Source organism: Phyllobates terribilis, unplaced genomic scaffold (assembly GCF_046119375.1).
Source record: "Phyllobates terribilis strain yellow unplaced genomic scaffold, ASM4611937v1 Scaffold_3__8_contigs__length_932513732, whole genome shotgun sequence".
Lineage (NCBI taxonomy): Eukaryota > Metazoa > Chordata > Amphibia > Anura > Dendrobatidae > Phyllobates > Phyllobates terribilis.
In genome coordinates this window covers 12691157-12711302 of record NW_027362763.1, presented here as the reverse complement: position 1 = coordinate 12711302, position 20146 = coordinate 12691157, and the positions used below count along the sequence as shown (strand labels likewise).

Below are 20146 nucleotides of genomic sequence, written 5' to 3'. Positions count from 1 at the left end.
TGGGGGCTTACATTCTACAGATACATTGTATATTATTATTATTTATATAGCGCCATTGATTCCATGGTGCTGTACATGAGAAGGGGTTACATACCAGATACAGATATCACTTACAGTAAAGAACTAACAATGATAGACGGGTACAGAGGGAGGAAGACCTTGCCCCTGCGGGCTTACATTCTACAGATACATTGTATATTATTATTATTATTATTTATATAGCGCCATTGATGCCATGGTGCTGTACATGAGAAGGGATTACATACCAGATACAGATATCACTTACAGTAAAGAACTAACAATGATAGACGGGTACAGAGGGAGGAGGACCCTGCCCCTGGGGGCTTACATTCTACAGATACATTGTATATTATTATTATTTATATAGCGCCATTGACTCCATGGTGCTGTACATGAGAAGGGGTTACATACCAGATACAGATATCACTTACAGTAAAGAACTAACAATGATAGACGGGTACAGAGGGAGGAGGACCCTGCCCCTGCGGGCTTACAGTCTACAGATACATTGTATATTATTATTATTATTATTTATATAGCGCCATTGATGCCATGGTGCTGTACATGAGAAGGGGTTACATACCAGATACAGATATCACTTACAGTAAAGAACTAACAATGATAGACGGGTACAGAGGGAGGAGGACCCTGCCCCTGCGGGCTTACATTCTACAGATACATTGTATATTATTATTATTTATATAGCGCCATTGATTCCATGGTGCTGTACATGAGAAGGGGTTACATACCAGATACAGATATCACTTACAGTAAAGAACAAAAAATGATGGACGGGTACAGAGGGAGGAGGACCCTGCCCCTGCGGGCTTACATTCTACAGATACATTGTATATTATTATTATTTATATAGCGCCATTGATTCCATGGTGCTGTACATGAGAAGGGGTTACATACCAGATACAGATATCACTTACACTAAAGAACTAACAATGATAGACGGGTACAGAGGGAGGAGGACCCTGCCCCTGCGGGCTTACATTCTACAGATACATTGTATATTATTATTATTTATATAGCGCCATTGATTCCATGGTGCTGTACATGAGAAGGGGTTACATACCAGATACAGATATCTCTTACAGTAAAGAACTAACAATGATAGACGGGTACAGAGGGAGGAGGACCCTGCCCCTGCAGGCTTACAGTCTACAGATACATTGTATATTATTATTTATATAGTGCCATTGATTCCATGGTGCTGTACATGAGAAGGGGTTACATACCAGATACAGATATCACTTACACTAAAGAACTAACAATGATAGACGGGTACAAAGGGAGGAGGACCCTGCCCCTGCGGGCTTAGATTCTACAGATACATTGTATATTATTATTATTTATATAGCGCCATTGATTCCATGGTGCTGTACATGAGAAGGGGTTACATACCAGATACAGATATCACTTACAGTAAAGAACTAACAATGATAGACGGGTAGAGAGGGAGGAGGACCCTGCCCCTGCAGGCTTACAGTCTACAGATACATTGTATATTATTATTATTATTTATATAGCGCCATTGACTCCATGGTGCTGTACATGAGAAGGGGTTACATACCAGATACAGATATCACTTACAGTAAAGAACTAACAATGATAGACGGGTACAGAGGGAGGAGGACCCTGCCCCTGCGGGCTTAGATTCTACAGATACATTGTATATTATTATTATTTATATAGCTCCATTGATTCCATGGTGCTGTACATGAGGAGGGGTTACATACCAGATACAGATATCACTTACATTAAAGAACTAACAATGATAGACGGGTACAGAGGGAGGAGGACCCTGCCCCTGCGGGCTTACATTCTACAGATACATTGTATATTATTATTATTTATATAGCTCCATTGATTCCATGGTGCTGTACATGAGAAGGGGTTACATACCAGATACACATATCACTTACAGTAAAGAACTAACAATGATAGACGGGTACAGAGGGAGGAGGACCCTGCCCCTGCGGGCTTACATTCTACAGATACATTGTATATTATTATTATTTATATAGCACCATTGATTCCATGGTGCTGTACATGAGAAGGGGTTACATACCAGATACAGATATCACTTACAGTAAAGAACTAACAATGATAGACGGGTACAGAGGGAGGAGGACCCTGCCCCTGCGGGCTTAGATTCTACAGATACATTGTATATTATTATTATTTATATAGCGCCATTGATTCCATGGTGCTGTACATGAGAAGGGGTTACATACCAGATACAGATATCACTTACAGTAAAGAGCTAACAATGATAGACGGGTACAGAGGGAGGAGGACCCTGCCCCTGCGGGCTTACATTCTACAGATACATTGTATATTATTATTATTTATATAGCGCCATTGATTCCATGGTGCTGTACATGAGAAGGGGTTACATACCAGATACAGATATCACTTACAGTAAAGAACTAACAATGATAGACGGGTACAGAGGGAGGAGGACCCTGCCCCTGCGGGCTTACAGTCTACAGATACATTGTATATTATTATTATTATTTATATAGCGCCATTGACTCCATGGTGCTGTACATGAGAAGGGGTTACATACCAGATACAGATATCACTTACAGTAAAGAACTAACAATGATAGACGGGTACAGAGGGAGGAGGACCCTGCCCCTGCGGGCTTAGATTCTACAGATACATTGTATATTATTATTATTTATATAGCTCCATTGATTCCATGGTGCTGTACATGAGAAGGGGTTACATACCAGATACAGATATCACTTACAGTAAAGAACTAACAATGATAGACGGGTACAGAGGGAGGAGGACCCTGCCCCTGCGGGCTTACATTCTACAGATACATTGTATATTATTATTATTTATATAGCGCCATTGATTCCATGGTGCTGTACATGAGAAGGGGTTACATACCAGATAAAGATATCACTTACAGTAAAGAACTAACAATGATAGACGGGTACAGAGGGAGGAGGACCCTGCTCCTGCGGGCTTACATTCTACAGATACATTGTATATTATTATTATTTATATAGCGCCATTGATTCCATGGTGCTGTACATGAGAAGGGGTTACATACCAGATACAGATATCACTTACACTAAAGAACTAACAATGATAGACGGGTACAGAGGGAGGAGGACCCTGCCCCTGCGGGCTTACATTCTACAGATACATTGTATATTATTATTATTTATATAGCTCCATTGATTCCATGGCGCTGTACATGAGAAGGGGTTACATACCAGATACAGATATCACTTACAGTAAAGAACTAACAATGATAGACGGGTACAGAGGGAGGAGGACCCTGCCCCTGTGGGCTTACATTCTACAAATACATTGTATATTATTATTATTTATATAGCTCCATTGATTCCATGGTGCTGTACATGAGAAGGGGTTACATACCAGATACAGATATCACTTACAGTAAAGAACTAACAATGATAGACGGGTACAGAGGGAGGAGGACCCTGCCCCTGGGGGCTTACATTCTACAGATACATTGTATATTATTATTATTTATATAGCGCCATTGATTCCATGGTGCTGTACATGAGAAGGGGTTACATACCAGATACAGATATCACTTACAGTAAAGAACTAACAATGATAGACGGGTACAGAGGGAGGAGGACCCTGCCCCTGCTGGCTTACATTCTACAGATACATTGTATATTATTATTATTTATATAGCTCCATTGATTCCATGGTGCTGTACATGAGAAGGGGTTACATACCAGATACAGATATCACTTACAGTAAGTAACAATGATAGACGGGTACAGAGGGAGGAGGACCCTGCCCCTGCGGGCTTACATTCTACAGATACATTGTATATTATTATTATTTATATAGCGCCATTGATTCCATGGTGCTGTACATGAGAAGAGGTTACATACCAGATACAGATATCACTTACAGTAAAGAACTAACAATGATAGACGGGTACAGAGGGAGGAGGACCCTGCCCCTGGGGGCTTACATTCTACAGATACATTGTATATTATTATTATTTATATAGCGCCATTGATTCCATGGTGCTGTACATGAGAAGAGGTTACATACCAGATACAGATATCACTTAGAGTAAAGAACTAACAATGATAGACGGGTACAGGGGGAGGAGGACCTGCCCCTGTGGGCTTACATTCTACAGATACATTGTATATTATTATTATTTATATAGAGCCATTGATTCCATGGTGCTGTACATGAGAAGAGGTTACATACCAGATACAGATATCACTTACAGTAAAGAACTAACAATGATAGACGGGTACAGAGGGAGGAGGACCCTGCCCCTGGGGGCTTTCATTCTACAGATACATTGTATATTATTATTATTTATATAGCGCCATTGATTCCATGGTGCTGTACATGAGAAGAGGTTACATACCAGATACAGATATCACTTACAGTAAAGAACTAACAATGATAGACGGGTACAGAGGGAGGAGGACCCTGCCCCTGCGGGCTTACATTCTACAGATACATTGTATATTATTATTATTTATATAGCTCCATTGATTCCATGGTGCTGTACATGAGAAGGGGTTACATACCAGATACAGATATCACTTACAGTAACTAACAATGATAGACGGGTACAGAGGGAGGAAGACCCTGCCCCTGGGGGCTTACATTCTACAGATACATTGTATATTATTATTATTATTTATATAGCGCCATTGACTCCATGGTGCTGTACATGAGAAGGGGTTACATACCAGATACAGATATCACTTACAGTAAAGAACTAACAATGATAGACGGGTACAGAGGGAGGAGGACCCGGCCCCTGCGGGCTTACATTCTACAGATACATTGTATATTATTATTATTTATATAGCTCCATTGATTCCATGGTGCTGTACATGAGAAGGGGTTACATACCAGATACAGATATCACTTACAGTAAAGAACTAACAATGATAGACGGGTACAGAGGGAGGAGGACCCTGCCCCTGGGCGCTTACATTCTACAGGAACGGGGAAGGAGACAGTAGAGTAGAGACTAATAGAGTGTGATGCTCCAAAAAACAGACCCCACACAGAATGATATCCCCACTCTCCTACAACTACACTGTATGGTGGCCCCGCAAACCCCATACAATATGACGACACTACAGCACCCATACAGTATGGTGTCCCCCACAGCCCCCCATAGAGTATGATGGCCCTCACAGCCCCCCATACAGTATGATGTTATTACAGCCCCCAAACAGTATGATGTCCACACAGCCATCACACAGTATGATGTCCCCCACAGCTCCCCATACAGTATGATGTTATTACAGCCCCCAAACAGTATGATGTCCACACAGCCCTCACACAGTATGATGTCCCCCCACAGCTCCCCATAGAGTATGATGTCCCCTCAGCCTCCCATACAGTATGATGTCCCCACAGCCCCCACACAGTATAATGTCCCGCACAGCACCCCATACAGTATGACGTCCCCACAGCCCTCACACAGTATGATGTCCCCCACAGCCCCCCATAGAATATGATGTCCCCTCAGCTCCCACACAGTATGATGCCTCCCACAGCCCTCCATAGAATATGATGTCCCCACAGCTCCCACACAGTATGATGTCCCCCACAGCCCCCCATACAGTATGACGTTCCCACAGCCCTCACACAGTATGATGTCCCCCACAGCCCCCCATACACTATGATGTTCACACAGCCCCGACACAGTATGATGTACCCACAGCCCCCACACAGTATGATGTCCCCACAGCCCCCACACAGTATGATGTCCCCCACACAGTATAATTTCACCCACAGCCCCTCATACACTATGATGTTCACACAGCCCCCACACAGTGTAATGTCAACCACAGCCCCTTATACAGTATGATGTTCACACAGCCCCCGCACAGTGTGATGTCTCCCAGCCCCCACACAGTATAATGGTCCCCACAGCCCCCCATACAGTATGATGTTATTACAGCCCCCAAACAGTATGATGCCCCCACACAGTATGATGTCCCCCACAGCCTTCAGGGAGCAGCCGCTCTGTACAGCCAGCGCCTGCCTCAGGGGACGGCCGCCCTGTACAGCCAGCGCCTGCCTCAGGGGACGGCCGCCCTGTACAGCCAGCGCCTGCCTCAGGGGACGGCTGCTTCTAAGCAGTCACCATCCCGGGGAATAACTAGAAAAGAGAAAATGTAAAAAATGTATAAAAAACATTACAAACATATAAAAGTTTCATCTCTTTTCCCAAATCAAAAATAAAGAAATGTATAAAATGAATCATCACATATAGACCGGACGGTGAGCGCCCCACGGACTGAAAAACAAAAAAGGTACAGGTCGCAGAAAATGGAGGTAAAAAACATAGTCTAGCTCCCAGCAACAGTCAGGGAACAGCGCCCCCTCTGTACAGAGCAAGAATGAAAAAGAAAACTAGGCAGGGGCGGGGCTACTCGGGGGAGGAGCTACTAGGGGAGGGGCTATTAGTAGAGGACTCTCCCTGCTTTCCCCTCCCCGCCTGTGGACAGTGCACAGCTGCTGTGACAGGGAGGGAGCGCTTTACTGCTGACACCACCTGACACATTATAAGCAGAGAAGGACTTCACAGCCTGGCACAGGCCGCCAGTACTAAAGATGGCGACGGCCGCGCTGCACGCACCACGTACTGGCAGCAGGAGTGGGCGGAGCTTACATGAACGCGCGTACAGAACGCGCCTCCGGGGTTGGCAGGAAGAGGGAGCGCGCCCGCGGACGGTGCCAAACGGTTGAGAGAGCGCGCACCGGGGAACGGGAAGGGAGAAAGGTGAGAAAAGCTGAGAGCGGATCTGCGCCTCCATCACACGCTGCATGTGCGCCCGCCCCCCTGTCCGCGCAGTGGTACATCCCGTTATGTCTGCACCCCCCCATCACCCTGCGTCCCGGTGTGTGCCCCCTAGCAAGGGTTATTGGTACAGTCCACAGAGCCATCACCTGCCGCACACGGCGGAGACCGCACAGCCTGGACATACGTGTGTGTGATATATACTGTGTGTGCGATATATACTGTGTGTGCGATATATACTGTGTGTACATACGGTATATAGTGTGTGTGCGATATATACTGTGTGCGCGATATATACTGTGTATACATACGGTATATAGTGTGTGTGTGATATATACTGTGTGTGCGATATATACTGTGTGTACATACGGTATATAGTGTGTGTGCGATATATACTGTGTATACATACGGTATATAGTGTGTGTGTGATATATACTGTGTGTACATACGGTATATAGTGTGTGTGCGATATATACTGTGTATACATACGGTATATAGTGTGTGTGTGTATATATATATAGTGTATACCTGATGTATAGTGTGTGTATAGTGTGTGTATATATGTGTGTGTGTGTGCGTGTGCGCGATATATACTGTGTATACATACGGTATATAGTGTGTGTGTGTGTATATATACTGTGTGTACATACGGTATATAGTGTGTGTGTGTATATATACTGTGTGTACATACGGTATATAGTGTGTGTGCGATATATACTGTGTGCGCGATATATACTGTGTATACATACGGTATATAGTGTGTGTGTGTATATATACTGTGTACATACGGTATATAGTGTGTGCGCGATATATACTGTGTATACATACGGTATATAGTGTGTGTGTGTATATATACTGTGTGTACATACGGTATATAGTGTGTGTGCGATATATACTGTGTGCGCGATATATACTGTGTATACATACGGTATATAGTGTGTGTGTGATATATACTGTGTGTGCGATATATACTGTGTGTACATACGGTATATAGTGTGTGTGTGTGTATATATATATAGTGTATACCTGATGTATAGTGTGTGTGTATAGTGTGTGTATATATGTGTGTGTGTGTGCGTGTGCGCGATATATACTGTGTATACATACGGTATATAGTGTGTGTGTGTGTATGTATATATATATATATATATATATATACTGTATACCTGATGTATAGTGTGTGCGATGTGTGTGTATATATAAAATATATATATACACAGTACAGACCAAAAGTTTGGACACACCTTCTCATTTGAAGATTTTTCTGTATTTTCATGACTATGAACATTGTACATTCACACTGAAGGCATCAAAACTATGAATTACCACATGTGGAATTATATACTTAACAAAAAAGTGTGAAACAACTGAAAATATGTCTTATATTCTAGGTTCTTCACAGTAGCCACCTTTTGCTTTGATGACTGCTCTGCACACTCTTGGCATTCTCTTGATGAGCTTCAAGAGGTAGTCACCGGAAATGGTCTTCACTTCACAGGTGTGCCCTGTCAGGTTTAATAAGTGGGATTTCTTGCCTTATAAATGGGGTTGGGACCATCAGTTGTGTTGTGCAGAAGTCTGGTGGATACACAGCTGATAGTCCTACTGAATAGACTGTTAGAATTTGTATTATGGCAAGAAAGAAGCAGCTAAGTAAAGAAAAACGAGTGGCCATCATTACTTTAAGATATGAAGGTCCGTCAGTCCGAAAAATTGGGAAAACTTTGAAAGTGTCCCCAAGTGCAGTTGTAAAAACCATCAAGTGCTACAAAGAAACTGGCTCACAAGAGGACCGCCCCAGGAAAGGAAGACCAAGAGTCACCTCTGCTTCTGAGGATAAGTTTATCCGAGTCACCAGCCTCAGAAATCGCAGGTTAACAGCAGCTCAGATTAGAGACCAGGTCAATGCCACACAGAGTTCTAGCAGCAGACACATCTCTACAACAACTGTTAAGAGGAGACTTTGTGCAGCAGGCCTTCATGGTAAAATAGCTGCTAGGAAACCACTGCTAAGGACAGGCAACAAGCAGAAGAGACTTGTTTGGGCTAAAGAACACAAGGAATGGACATTAGACCAGTGGAAATCTGGGCTTTAGTCTGATGAGTCCAAATTTGAGATCTTTGGTTCCAACCACCGTGTCTTTGTGTGACGCAGAAAAGGTGAACGGATGGACTCTACATGCCTGGTTCCCACCGTGAAGCATGGAGGGGGAGGTGTGATGGTGGGGGGGGCTTTGCTGGTGACACTGTTGGGGATTTATTCAAAATTGAAGGCATACTGAACCAGCATGGCTACCACAGCATCTTGCAGCGGCATGCTATTCCATCCGGTTTGCGTTTAGTTGGACCATCATTTATTTTTCAACAGGACAATGACCCCAAACACACCTCCAGACTGTGTAAGGGCTATTTGACCAAGAAGGAGAGTGATGGGGTGCTACGCCAGATGACCTGGCCTCCACAGTCACCAGACCTGAACCCAATCGAGATGGTTTGGGGTGAGCTGGACCGCAGAGTGAAGGCAAAAGGGCCAACAAGTGCTAAGCATCTCTGGGAACTCCTTCAAGATTGTTGGAAGACCATTTCCGGTGACTACCTCTTGAAGCTCATCAAGAGAATGCCAAGAGTGTGCAAAGCCGTCATCAAAGCAAAAGGTGGCTACTGTGAAGAACCTAGAATATAAGACATATTTTCAGTTGTTTCACACTTTTTTGTTAAGTATATAATTCCACATGTGGTAATTCATAGTTTTGATGCCTTCAGTGTGAATGTACAATTTCCATAGTCATGAAAATACAGAAATATCTTTAAATGAGAAGGTGTGTCCAAACTTTTGGTCTGTACTGTATATAGAGTCATGACACACGGAGGGATCTATTATATAGAGTCATTACACACGGAGTGATCTATTATATAGAGTCATTACACGCGGAGGGATCTATTATATAGAGTCATTACACGCGGAGGGATCTATTATATAGAGTCATTACACGCGGAGGGATCTATTATATAGAGTCATTACACGCGGAGGGATCTGTTATATAGAGTCATTACACGTGGAGGGATCTGTTATATAGAGTCATTACACACAGAGGGATCTATTATATAGAGTCATTGCACGCGGAGGGATCTGTCATATAGAGTCATTGCACGCGGAGGGATCTGTCATATAGAGCCATTGCACGCGGAGGGATCTGTCATATAGAGCCATTGCACGCGGAGGGATCTGTCATATAGAGCCGTTACACGCGGAGGGATCTATTTAACGTGTTTATTTCTGTTAATGTTGATGATTATGGCTTACAGCCAATGAGAACACAAAAGTCATTATCTCAGTAAATTAGAATAATTAACAAAAAACGCCTGCAAAGGCTTCCGATGCGTTTAGAAAGGTCCCTTAGTCTGTTTCAGTAGGCTCCACAATCATGGGGAAGACTGCTGACTTGACAGATGTCCAAAAGGCAGTCATTGACACACTCCACATGGAGGGTAAGCCACAAAAGGTCATTGCTAAAGAAGCTGGCTTTTTTAGGATGCATCAGTGTCAGCAAGAACTATCCTTGGACATTTGAATGAAATGAAACGCTATGGGAGGAGACCCTGGAGGACCCCACTTCTGACACAAAGACATAAAAAAGCTAGACAGCAGTCTGCCAAAACGTACTTGAGTAAGCCAAACTCCTTCTGGGAAAGCGTCTTGTGGACAGATGAGACCAAGATAAAGCTTTTTGGTAAAGCACATCATTCTACTATTTACCAAAAACAAAATGAGATCTACAAAAGTACACAGTACCTAGAGTCAGATATGGTGGAGGGTCAGATGTTTTGAGGTTGTTTTGCTGGCACTGGGGGCCTTGACTGTGTATAAAACATCATGAAGATTACCAAAGGATTTTGGGTGGCAATGTAGTGCCCCGTGTTATAAAGCTGGGTGTGCGTCCTAGGTCATGGGTCTTCCAGCAGGACAATGACACCAAACATACTTCAAGAATCCCCCAGAAATGGATGGAAACAAAGCGCTGGAGAGTTCTGAAGTGGCAGCAATGAGTCCGGATCTAAATCCCATTGATCACCTGTGGAGAGATCTTACAATTGCTGCTGGGAGAAGACGTCTTCACATATGAGAGACCTGGAGCAAATTGTAAGAAGAGTCCAAGATCCCGGCTGAGGAGTAAGAAGCTGATGGTTATAGGAAGTGATTGACTGCAGCTATTTATTCCAAAAGACGCAACCAAATATTAAGTTGAAGGTGCCAACAAGCTTTGCCAATTTTTGGGGTTTTGTGTGAAATTATGTCTTTTTTTTTTCTTCTGTTTTTTTTGTGTTGTTCCAATACACAGAGGAAATAAATCTGTATAACAAAGCATGTGAAATTGCAATAATTTTCTGGGAGAAATATTATTTAAATATTAATACATTAATTAAAGGGGTTGAACAAATATGTCAAAGATACACAGCCGGGGGTAGGTCGTGCAGATCCCACCGCTGCCACCTGTTTGTCAAGGAGATGCAACTCCGCTGCCGTCAGGGCAATTATGCGATTGTCTGATGAGTGATGGACGAGGCCGCGGCTGCTTCCACTACTAGGCCAGTTATTGGGAACTCACTGTGAGCGTATGGTACATACACCTCCAATTCTAACGCATGGAATATATGTATATACCCCAGTGCAGTCATTGCCAGCTCCGTAATAACAAAAATATGAACCACTAATAGTTGCTGCCACCAGTCGTTTATACTGGCCGATTGGACACCCGTTACAGATAGCGTATAGCTTCAGGGGTGCGGTTCATAGAACACGAGGAGCAAAGCTATTACATTTAATATAATTAATCCAGAAATATAGGCAGTGTTTTAATAAAAATATACATTTTGATACAAAATGTGAAATAAACAATAAAAAAAATATACAGTTTAAATAAAAAGGAATAACGAAAGAGAAGTACTAAACCTGATGTTGCAGGAATGGCTCAGAGCTTAGCGGAGGGAAGATTAGGAAAATGGAACACTGTCACAGAGAACTGTGTCTTCCCGAATGAACATAGACTCAAACCCAAATACTGTTTTTTATTAACTCAAGGCTACGCCCACACACCTCCCCTTGGTGGCTCGTATTTGGGCTGGTTGTGGGATGTGCTGGATCTTTCACAATTTTATGAGAAACCCAGCTTACAGGATATCTTCGCCCCCGGAGGTCCCAGGTGGTAGATATTGTCATGTTTATCGTGTTTTTACCTTTGTATACAGGTGAAACATGGCATGATTCACATCATCTGTCTTACCCATTATTAAGTTGGAGGTGTTAAAATGGCCTTACGGTGATTCGAGTGAATACACTGTTTGTCCCTTCATGACAACCCAAAAATATTCGATGCAGACCCCAATATTCATCACTGGCTCCAAAAAGCCTAGGAGCTGTGCTTTGATCAGAGGAAGCTCCTTGGTTTGAAAGTATACCTCCCTGCCTCTGTAAAAGAATTTCAGTGTTGTTGTTTTTTTCCCAGAGGATATCTCCTGATGTAATTACCTGGCCACTGCAGAAGGCCCCTACTTCAATGGAGATGGCCATGTCGGCTCTCTTACTTACCCTGTTTTAATTAGTTTCTCTCTTCCTTCTTTAAAATTAGTTTCTCTCTTCCCCAGCCGCAATTAATCCCATATGTTCAATGTGAGGGTGATATCACCTGTCAGGGATTCACAGAGATGACACCGGGGATATCACACAATATCTCACCGCTGTCGTCACTTTGTCAGGATTGAGCAGGGATTCGCGAGCACACGACCCTGATTACTCACTACATAGGTATCGGCAAGCGCCCTGTGAGCGTATGGCGTACACCCCTCCAGATCCCAACCCCAGTACGGTCACTGCCAGCTTCACGGTAACCCTCTTATTATTACTCGCTGCCACCACCGACCGAGTTTGAAATCTAATACAGGCCTGCTCGTACGCCTGCGTTCTGGTAGCGTATATGGCTTTTTGGGGGAGGGAACGATTACAGGACAAAAGAAACAGGACTATTAAATTTTATATTTAATCCAAAAGGGAGGCAATGTTAGGAAAAATATACAAGATTTTACAAATGGAGACAAAATATATATGCAGTTGCACAAAATAATAAGGATTAAAGGAGAACTTGCTATAAGATCGCAGAGACGATTCAGCTTAGCTGAAGGGGGAGACGCCCCACTTTGATTTGACCGTTATCGAACGGGATCCTTTGCTCATAGAATTTATACCCCCCGGCAATGAATACTGACCCATCCTCAGTGGGGTCTTTTATGCCGAAGGGGGAGACCTGCCCACACACCCCCTGGGATGACATCATGTGGGCTGGACTCCATCCTTCACAATTTTAAAATAGCTGGCTTCTGCAATATCTTATCGCTGGTTTATCATAGAATATTGCAAGTGACGTCATATTTTCCGTTATGAATTTAGCTTTCTTTAGAGACCACACATGGCGTAGCTGCGATTTGTTATTCTGGTACTGTTGCGTTACAGCTCCCAGAGGGGCTCACAGCTACGGGAAAATAAGCATATTGTTCTTTGGCTGACACTGCCACTAAAAATATAGGTCCCATTATTATCGGACGTATGGAACTTGAGATATTTCATATTCCGTATCGGCGCTGGCTTGGCTGCATATTGCAGCTGGGAATTGTTCTGGTTATTGCGAGTGTGTTTGAAGCCTAAACGAGCTTTCCTCCTCACCCAGGTGTAAATTATCGCAGGCCTGCGTCAGTGGAAACTACCCTCGCATTTTAATTGGGTTGGTAGCATCCTTTGTGCTAGCATTCGCTTACAAGGCACTTCTAATGTGTGTGTTAATTTGCATACAGACAGATAGTGGATTGTCAGCTCTTCTCCTCTGACCAATACTACAGGGGAGGGGGGATGAAGAGGGGTTTTGGGAGGGAGATATTCTTAATATTTTTCTGACATCTCCCCTTTGTGGAGATGTCTTTATGCATTTTAAGTTTTCACAATGACAAAATATATCTCGTGAAATGTTTAGAAATTGTTGTCATTTTCCTACAAAGCCTCCTCATTTCAGGGGCTCAAAAGTAATTGGACAAATTCACTTTACCATAAATAAAATGCTCGTGTTTAACAGTCTGGAGGCCAAGGCCTTCACCATCGCTGGTCTCCTCCGGTGTGAGGCTTTGCAGCAATCACGGCCTGAAGTCTGGAGGCCACTGCCGTCACCATCGTTAGTGTCCTCCCGTGTGAGGCTTTTCAGCAATGACGGCCTGAAGTCTGGAGGCTATGGACGTAGTCATCGCTGGGGTCCAGCAGTGTGAGGCTTTGCAGCAATCATGGCCTGAAGCCTGGTGGCCATAGACGTCGCCATTGCTGGGGTCCAGCAGTGTGAGGCTTTGCAGCAATGACGGCCTGAAGTCTGGAGGCCATGGACATCACCATCGCTGGTGTCCTCCGTTGTGAGGCTTTGCAGCAATGACGGCCTGAAGTCTGGAGGCCATGGACATCACCATCGCTGGTGTCCTCCGGTGTGAGGCTTTGCAGCAATGACGGCCTGAAGCCTGGTGGCCATAGACATCACCATCGCTGGTGTCCTCCGGTGTGAGGCTTTGCAGCAATGACGGCCTGAAGTCTGGAGGCCATGGACATCACCATCGCTGATGTCCTCCGGTGTGAGGCTTTGCAGCAATGACGGCCTGAAGCCTGGAGGCCATGGACATCACCATCGCTGGTGTCCTCCGGTGTGAGGCTTTGCCGCCTTTACTGCAGTGACTTCAGTTCTCGCTTGTTTGTGACTCTTTCTACCTTCAGTTTTGTTTTCAGCCTGTGAAATGCGTCTCGATGGGCTGAGATCTGGTGATGACTCGGCCATTGCAGAATATTCCTCTTCTTTTCTTTCGCAGGATGTTTTGGGTCATTGTCCGTCTGTCCTGTGAAGCATCGTCCAATCAAGCTTGCTGCATATGGTTGAATCTGAGCAGACAGTATCGCCCTGTACACAAAGGATTCACCGGCAGCTTCTGTCTTCAGTCACATCATCAATAACCACTAGTGACCGGGTACCATTGGGAGCCATGCATGCCCGCACAATCACACCGCCTCCGCCATGTGTTACAGAGGACGTGCCGAGGATCAGGAGCCGCTCCAAAGCCTTCTCCAGACTTTCTTCTTCCATCGTTCTGGTACAGGTTGATCTTAGTTTTGCTTTTCCAGAACTGGGCGTTCTTGAGATGTTCTTGGCAAAGTCTAATCCGACCTTTTCTATTTTCCGGCTGATTAATGGTTTGCACCTTGTGGTGAACCCTCGGTATTTGCTCTCATGACTTCTTCTCTTTATGGTGGACTTAGATACTGAGACTCCATCTTCCTGAGGAGTGTTCTTCACTTGGGGGATGTTGTGAAGGGGTTTTTCTTCCACCATGGGAAGGATTCTGCGACCATCCACCACTGTTATCTTCTGAGTTTGTCCAGGGAAGCTCACCAGTGCGTTTTGTTTTTTTTTGCCGAATATACCAAACTGTTGATTTGGCTGCTCCTAACATTTCTGCTCTCTCTGATGGATTACTTCTCTTTTTGGCCTAATGTTCTGTTTCTCTTCCATTGAGAACTCCTTTTACCGCATGTTGTGGGTTCACAGCAACAGCTTCCAAATCCAAATGCCTCACCTGGAATCAGCTCCAGACCTTTTACCTGCTTTAATTGATTACGAATTAACAAGGGAAAAGCCCATGCAGCCCATTAAAGACCTGAGATAATTGTCCAATTACTTTTGGTCCATATTAAGGAGTTGTAATTCCTTTTCTGTGTGTATATATAGTGTACTTTTGATGTGTATATAGTGTGTGCCTTGTAAGACCGGTGTCGGCAGAGGTTCACATACTTTTCTTGAATAGCTGTCAGAGGTGAGGAGATGCTGATACTGAAGAATGATATCAGCCGCACTCTTTCTGTCGCTATAATTGCTTCATATAGAAATTACTTTACTTTTGTAATCGGCACAAAACCCGCGATATCCGGTGTGAGGACAGAGGCGAAGAAAGGAGAGGTCCCCACCGTCCAGGGACTTATCGCACAGCCGCTGTGCACACAATGTAGGAGGATGAGGAGAAGTAGGCGCCATGCGTGGTCTTGTCTACCATGTTGTGTCATCTCAAGGGCTGTCTGTGCTGGTGGTGGGCTCAGGACAGAGGCATCCGCAGAGAAGGTGACGATGACAGTGACCCCCCCACACACGCGCACACACACACCGCGGCTCTTACTTATTCCATGTTTGTAACGTTTTATAAATCTTGCATCTGATGTAATTACCAGGAGGAAGTGACAAAAGAGGAAACGTCTCATCCCACAGCCCCCAGCAACACCAGTACAACATGCCCTGTGCACCAGTCACTACCAGAGCTGCAGTCACCATTCTCCTGTGCGGCCTCATATCCTCAGCTCTGCTGTCCTCTACCCAACACTGCAGAACCAAGCTGTATTATAGTTATATTCTTGTACATAGGAGCAGTATTATAGTAGTTATATTCTTGTATATGGGAGCGGTATTATAGTAGTTATATTCTTGTACATAGGGGGCAGTGTTATAGTAGTTATATTCTTGTACATAGGAGCAGTATTATAGTAGTTATATTCTTGTACATAGGAGTAGTATTATAGTAGTTATATTCTTGTACATAGGAGCAGTATTATAGTAGTTATATTCTTGTACATAGGGGGCAGTGTTATAGTAGTTATATTCTTGTACATAGGAGCAGTATTATAGTAGTTATATTCTTGTACATAGGAGCAGTATTATAGTAGTTATATTCTTGTACATAGGGGGCAGTGTTATAGTAGTTATATTCTTGTACATAGGAGCAGTATTATAGTAGTTATATTCTTGTACATAGGAGTAGTATTATAGTAGTTATATTCTTGTACATAGGGGGCAGTATTATAGTAGTTATATTCTTGTACATAGGGGGCAGTGTTATAGTAGTTATATTCTTGTACATAGGAGCAGTATTATAGTTATATTCTTGTACATAGGAGCAGTATTATAGTAGTTATATCCTTGTACATAGGAGCAGTATTATAGTAGTTATATTCTTGTACATAGGGGGCAGTATTATAGTAGTTATATCCTTGTACATAGCGGCAGTATTATAGTAGTTATATTCTTGTACATAGGGAGCAGTATTATAGTAGTTATATTCTTGTACATAGGAGCAGTATTATAGTAGTTATATTCTTGTACATAGGGGGCAGTATTATAGTAGTTATATCCTTGTACATAGCGGCAGTATTATAGTAGTTATATTCTTGTACATAGGGGGCAGTATTATAGTAGTTATATTCTTGTACATAGGAGCAGTATTATAGTAGTTATATTCTTGTACATAGGGGGCAGTATTATAGTAGTTATATCCTTGTACATAGCGGCAGTATTATAGTAGTTATATTCTTGTACATAGTGGCAGCATTATAGTAGTTATATTCTTGTACATAGGGGCAGTATTATAGTAGTTATATTCTTGTACATAGGGGCAGTATTATAGTAGTTATATTCTTGTACATAGGAGCAGTATTATAGTAGTTATATTCTTGTACATAGGGGCAGTATTATAGTAGTTATATTCTTGTACATAGGAGCAGTATTATAGTAGTTATATTCTTGTACATAGGGAGCAGTATTATAGTAGTTATATTCTTGTACATAGGAGCAGTATTATAGTAGTTATATTCTTGTACATAGGGGGCAGTATTATAGTAGTTATATTCTTGTACATAGGAGCAGTATTATAGTAGTTATATTCTTGTACATAGGGGGCAGTATTATAGTAGTTATATTCTTGTATATAGGGGGCAGTATTATAGTAGTTATATTCTTGTACATAGGAGCAGTATTATAGTAGTTATATTCTTGTACATAGGGGGCAGTATTATAGTAGGTATGTTCTTGTACATAGGGGGCAGTATTATAGTAGTTATATTCTTGTACATAGGAGCAGTATTATAGTAGTTATATTCTTGTACATAGGGGCAGTATTATAGTAGTTATATTCTTGCATATAGGAGCAGTATTATAGTAGTTATATTCTTGTGCATAGGAGCAGTATTATAGTAGTTATATTCTTGTACATAGGAGCAGTATTATAGTAGGTATGTTCTTGTACATAGGGGGCAGTATTATAGTAGTTATATTCTTGTACATAGGAGCAGTATTATAGTAGTTATATTCTTGTACATAGGGGCAGTATTATAGTAGTTATATTCTTGCATATAGGAGCAGTATTATAGTAGTTATATTCTTGTGCATAGGAGCAGTATTATAGTAGTTATATTCTTGTACATAGGGGGCAGTATTATAGTAGTTATATTCTTGTACATAGGGGGCAGTATTATAGTAGTTATATTCTTGTACATAGGAGCAGTATTATAGTAGTTATATTCTTGTATATAGGGAGCAGTATTATAGTAGTTATATTCTTGTACATAGGAGCAGTATTATAGTAGTTATATTCTTGTATATAGGGACAGTATTATAGTAGTTATATTCTTGTACATAGGAGCAGTGTTATATTCTTGTACATAGGGGGCAGTATTATAGTAGTTATATTCTTGTACATAGGGGACAGTATTATAGTAGTTATATTCTTGTACATAGGGGGCTGTATTATAGGAGTTATATTATTGTACATAGGGGGCTGTATTATAGGAGTTATATTCTTGTACATAGGAGCAGTATTATAGTAGTTATATTCTTGTATATATGGAGCAGTATTATAGTAGTTATATTCTTGTATATAGGAGCAGTATTATAGTAGTTATATTCTTGTATATAGGGAGCAGTATTATAGTAGTTATATTCTTGTACATAGAGAGCAGTATTATAGTAGTTATATTCTTGTACATAGGGGGCAGTATTATAGTAGTTATATTCTTGTACATAGGGAGCAGTATTATAGTAGTTATATTCTTGTACATAGGGAGCAGTATTATAGTAGTTATATTCTTGTACATAGGAGCAGTATTATAGTAGTTATATTCTTGTACATAGGAGCAGTATTATAGTAGTTATATTCTTGTACATAGGGGGCAGTATTATGGTAGATATATTCTTGTACATAGGGGGCAGTATTATAGTAGTTATATTCTTGTACATAGCAGCAGTATTTCAGTAGTTATATTCTTGTACATAGGTAGCAGTATTATAGTAGTTATATTCTTGTACATAGGGGGCAGTATTATAGTAGTTATATTCTTGTACATAGGAGTAGTATTATAGTAGTTATATTCTTGTACATAGGCGGCAGTATTATAGTAGTTATATTCTTGTACATAGGGGGCAGTATTATAGTAGTTATATTCTTGTACATAGGGAGCAGTATTATAGTAGTTATATTCTTGTACATAGGGAGCAGTATTATAGTAGTTATATTCTTGTACATGGGGGCAGTATTATAGTAGTTATATTCTTGTACATAGGGGGCAGTATTATAGTAGTTATATTCTTGTACATAGGAGCAGTATTATAGTAGTTATATTCTTGTTCATAGGAGCAGCATTATAGTAGTTATATTCTTGTACATATGGGGCAGTATTATAGTAGTTATATTCTTGTACATATGGGGCAGTATTATAGTAGTTATATTCTTGTACATAGGAGCAGTATTATAGTAGTTATATTCTTGTACATAGGGGGCAGTATTATAGTAGTTATATTCTTGTACATAGGAGCAGTATTATAGTAGTTATATTCTTGTACATAGGAGCAGTATTATAGTAGTTATATTCTTGTACATAGGGGGCAGTATTATGGTAGATATATTCTTGTACATAGGGGGCAGTATTATAGTAGTTATATTCTTGTACATAGCAGCAGTATTTCAGTAGTTATATTCTTGTACATAGGTAGCAGTATTATAGTAGTTTTATTCTTGTACATAGGGGGCAGTATTATAGTAGTTATATTCTTGTACATAGGAGTAGTATTATAGTAGTTATATTCTTGTACATAGGAGCAGTATTATAGTAGTTATATTCTTGTACATATGGGGCAGTATTATAGTAGTTATATTCTTGTACATAGGAGCAGTATTATAGTAGTTATATTCTTGTACATAGGAGCAGTATTATAGTAGTTATATTCTTGTACATAGGGGGCAGTATTATGGTAGATATATTCTTGTACATAGGGGGCAGTATTATAGTAGTTATATTCTTGTACATAGCAGCAGTATTTCAGTAGTTATATTCTTGTACATAGGTGGCAGTATTATAGTAGTTATATTCTTGTACATAGGGGGCAGTATTATAGTAGTTATATTCTTGTACATAGGAGTAGTATTATAGTAGTT

At 41.7% G+C, this 20146-nt stretch overlaps 1 protein-coding gene across 8 annotated transcripts in view; it reads left to right on the top strand.

Moving 5' to 3' along the window:
- Positions 1 to 6650: 6650 nt before the first annotated feature.
- Positions 6651 to 20146, top strand: part of DTNB (dystrobrevin beta) — a 113641-nt gene continuing 100145 nt past the window's right edge. For all 8 annotated transcript variants that reach the window (XR_012318331.1, XR_012318330.1, XM_073673663.1 and 5 more), the window contains exon 1: positions 6651 to 6805. The gene's annotated coding sequence lies outside the window, so the exon portion shown is untranslated. The remainder of the gene's footprint in view (positions 6806 to 20146) is intronic.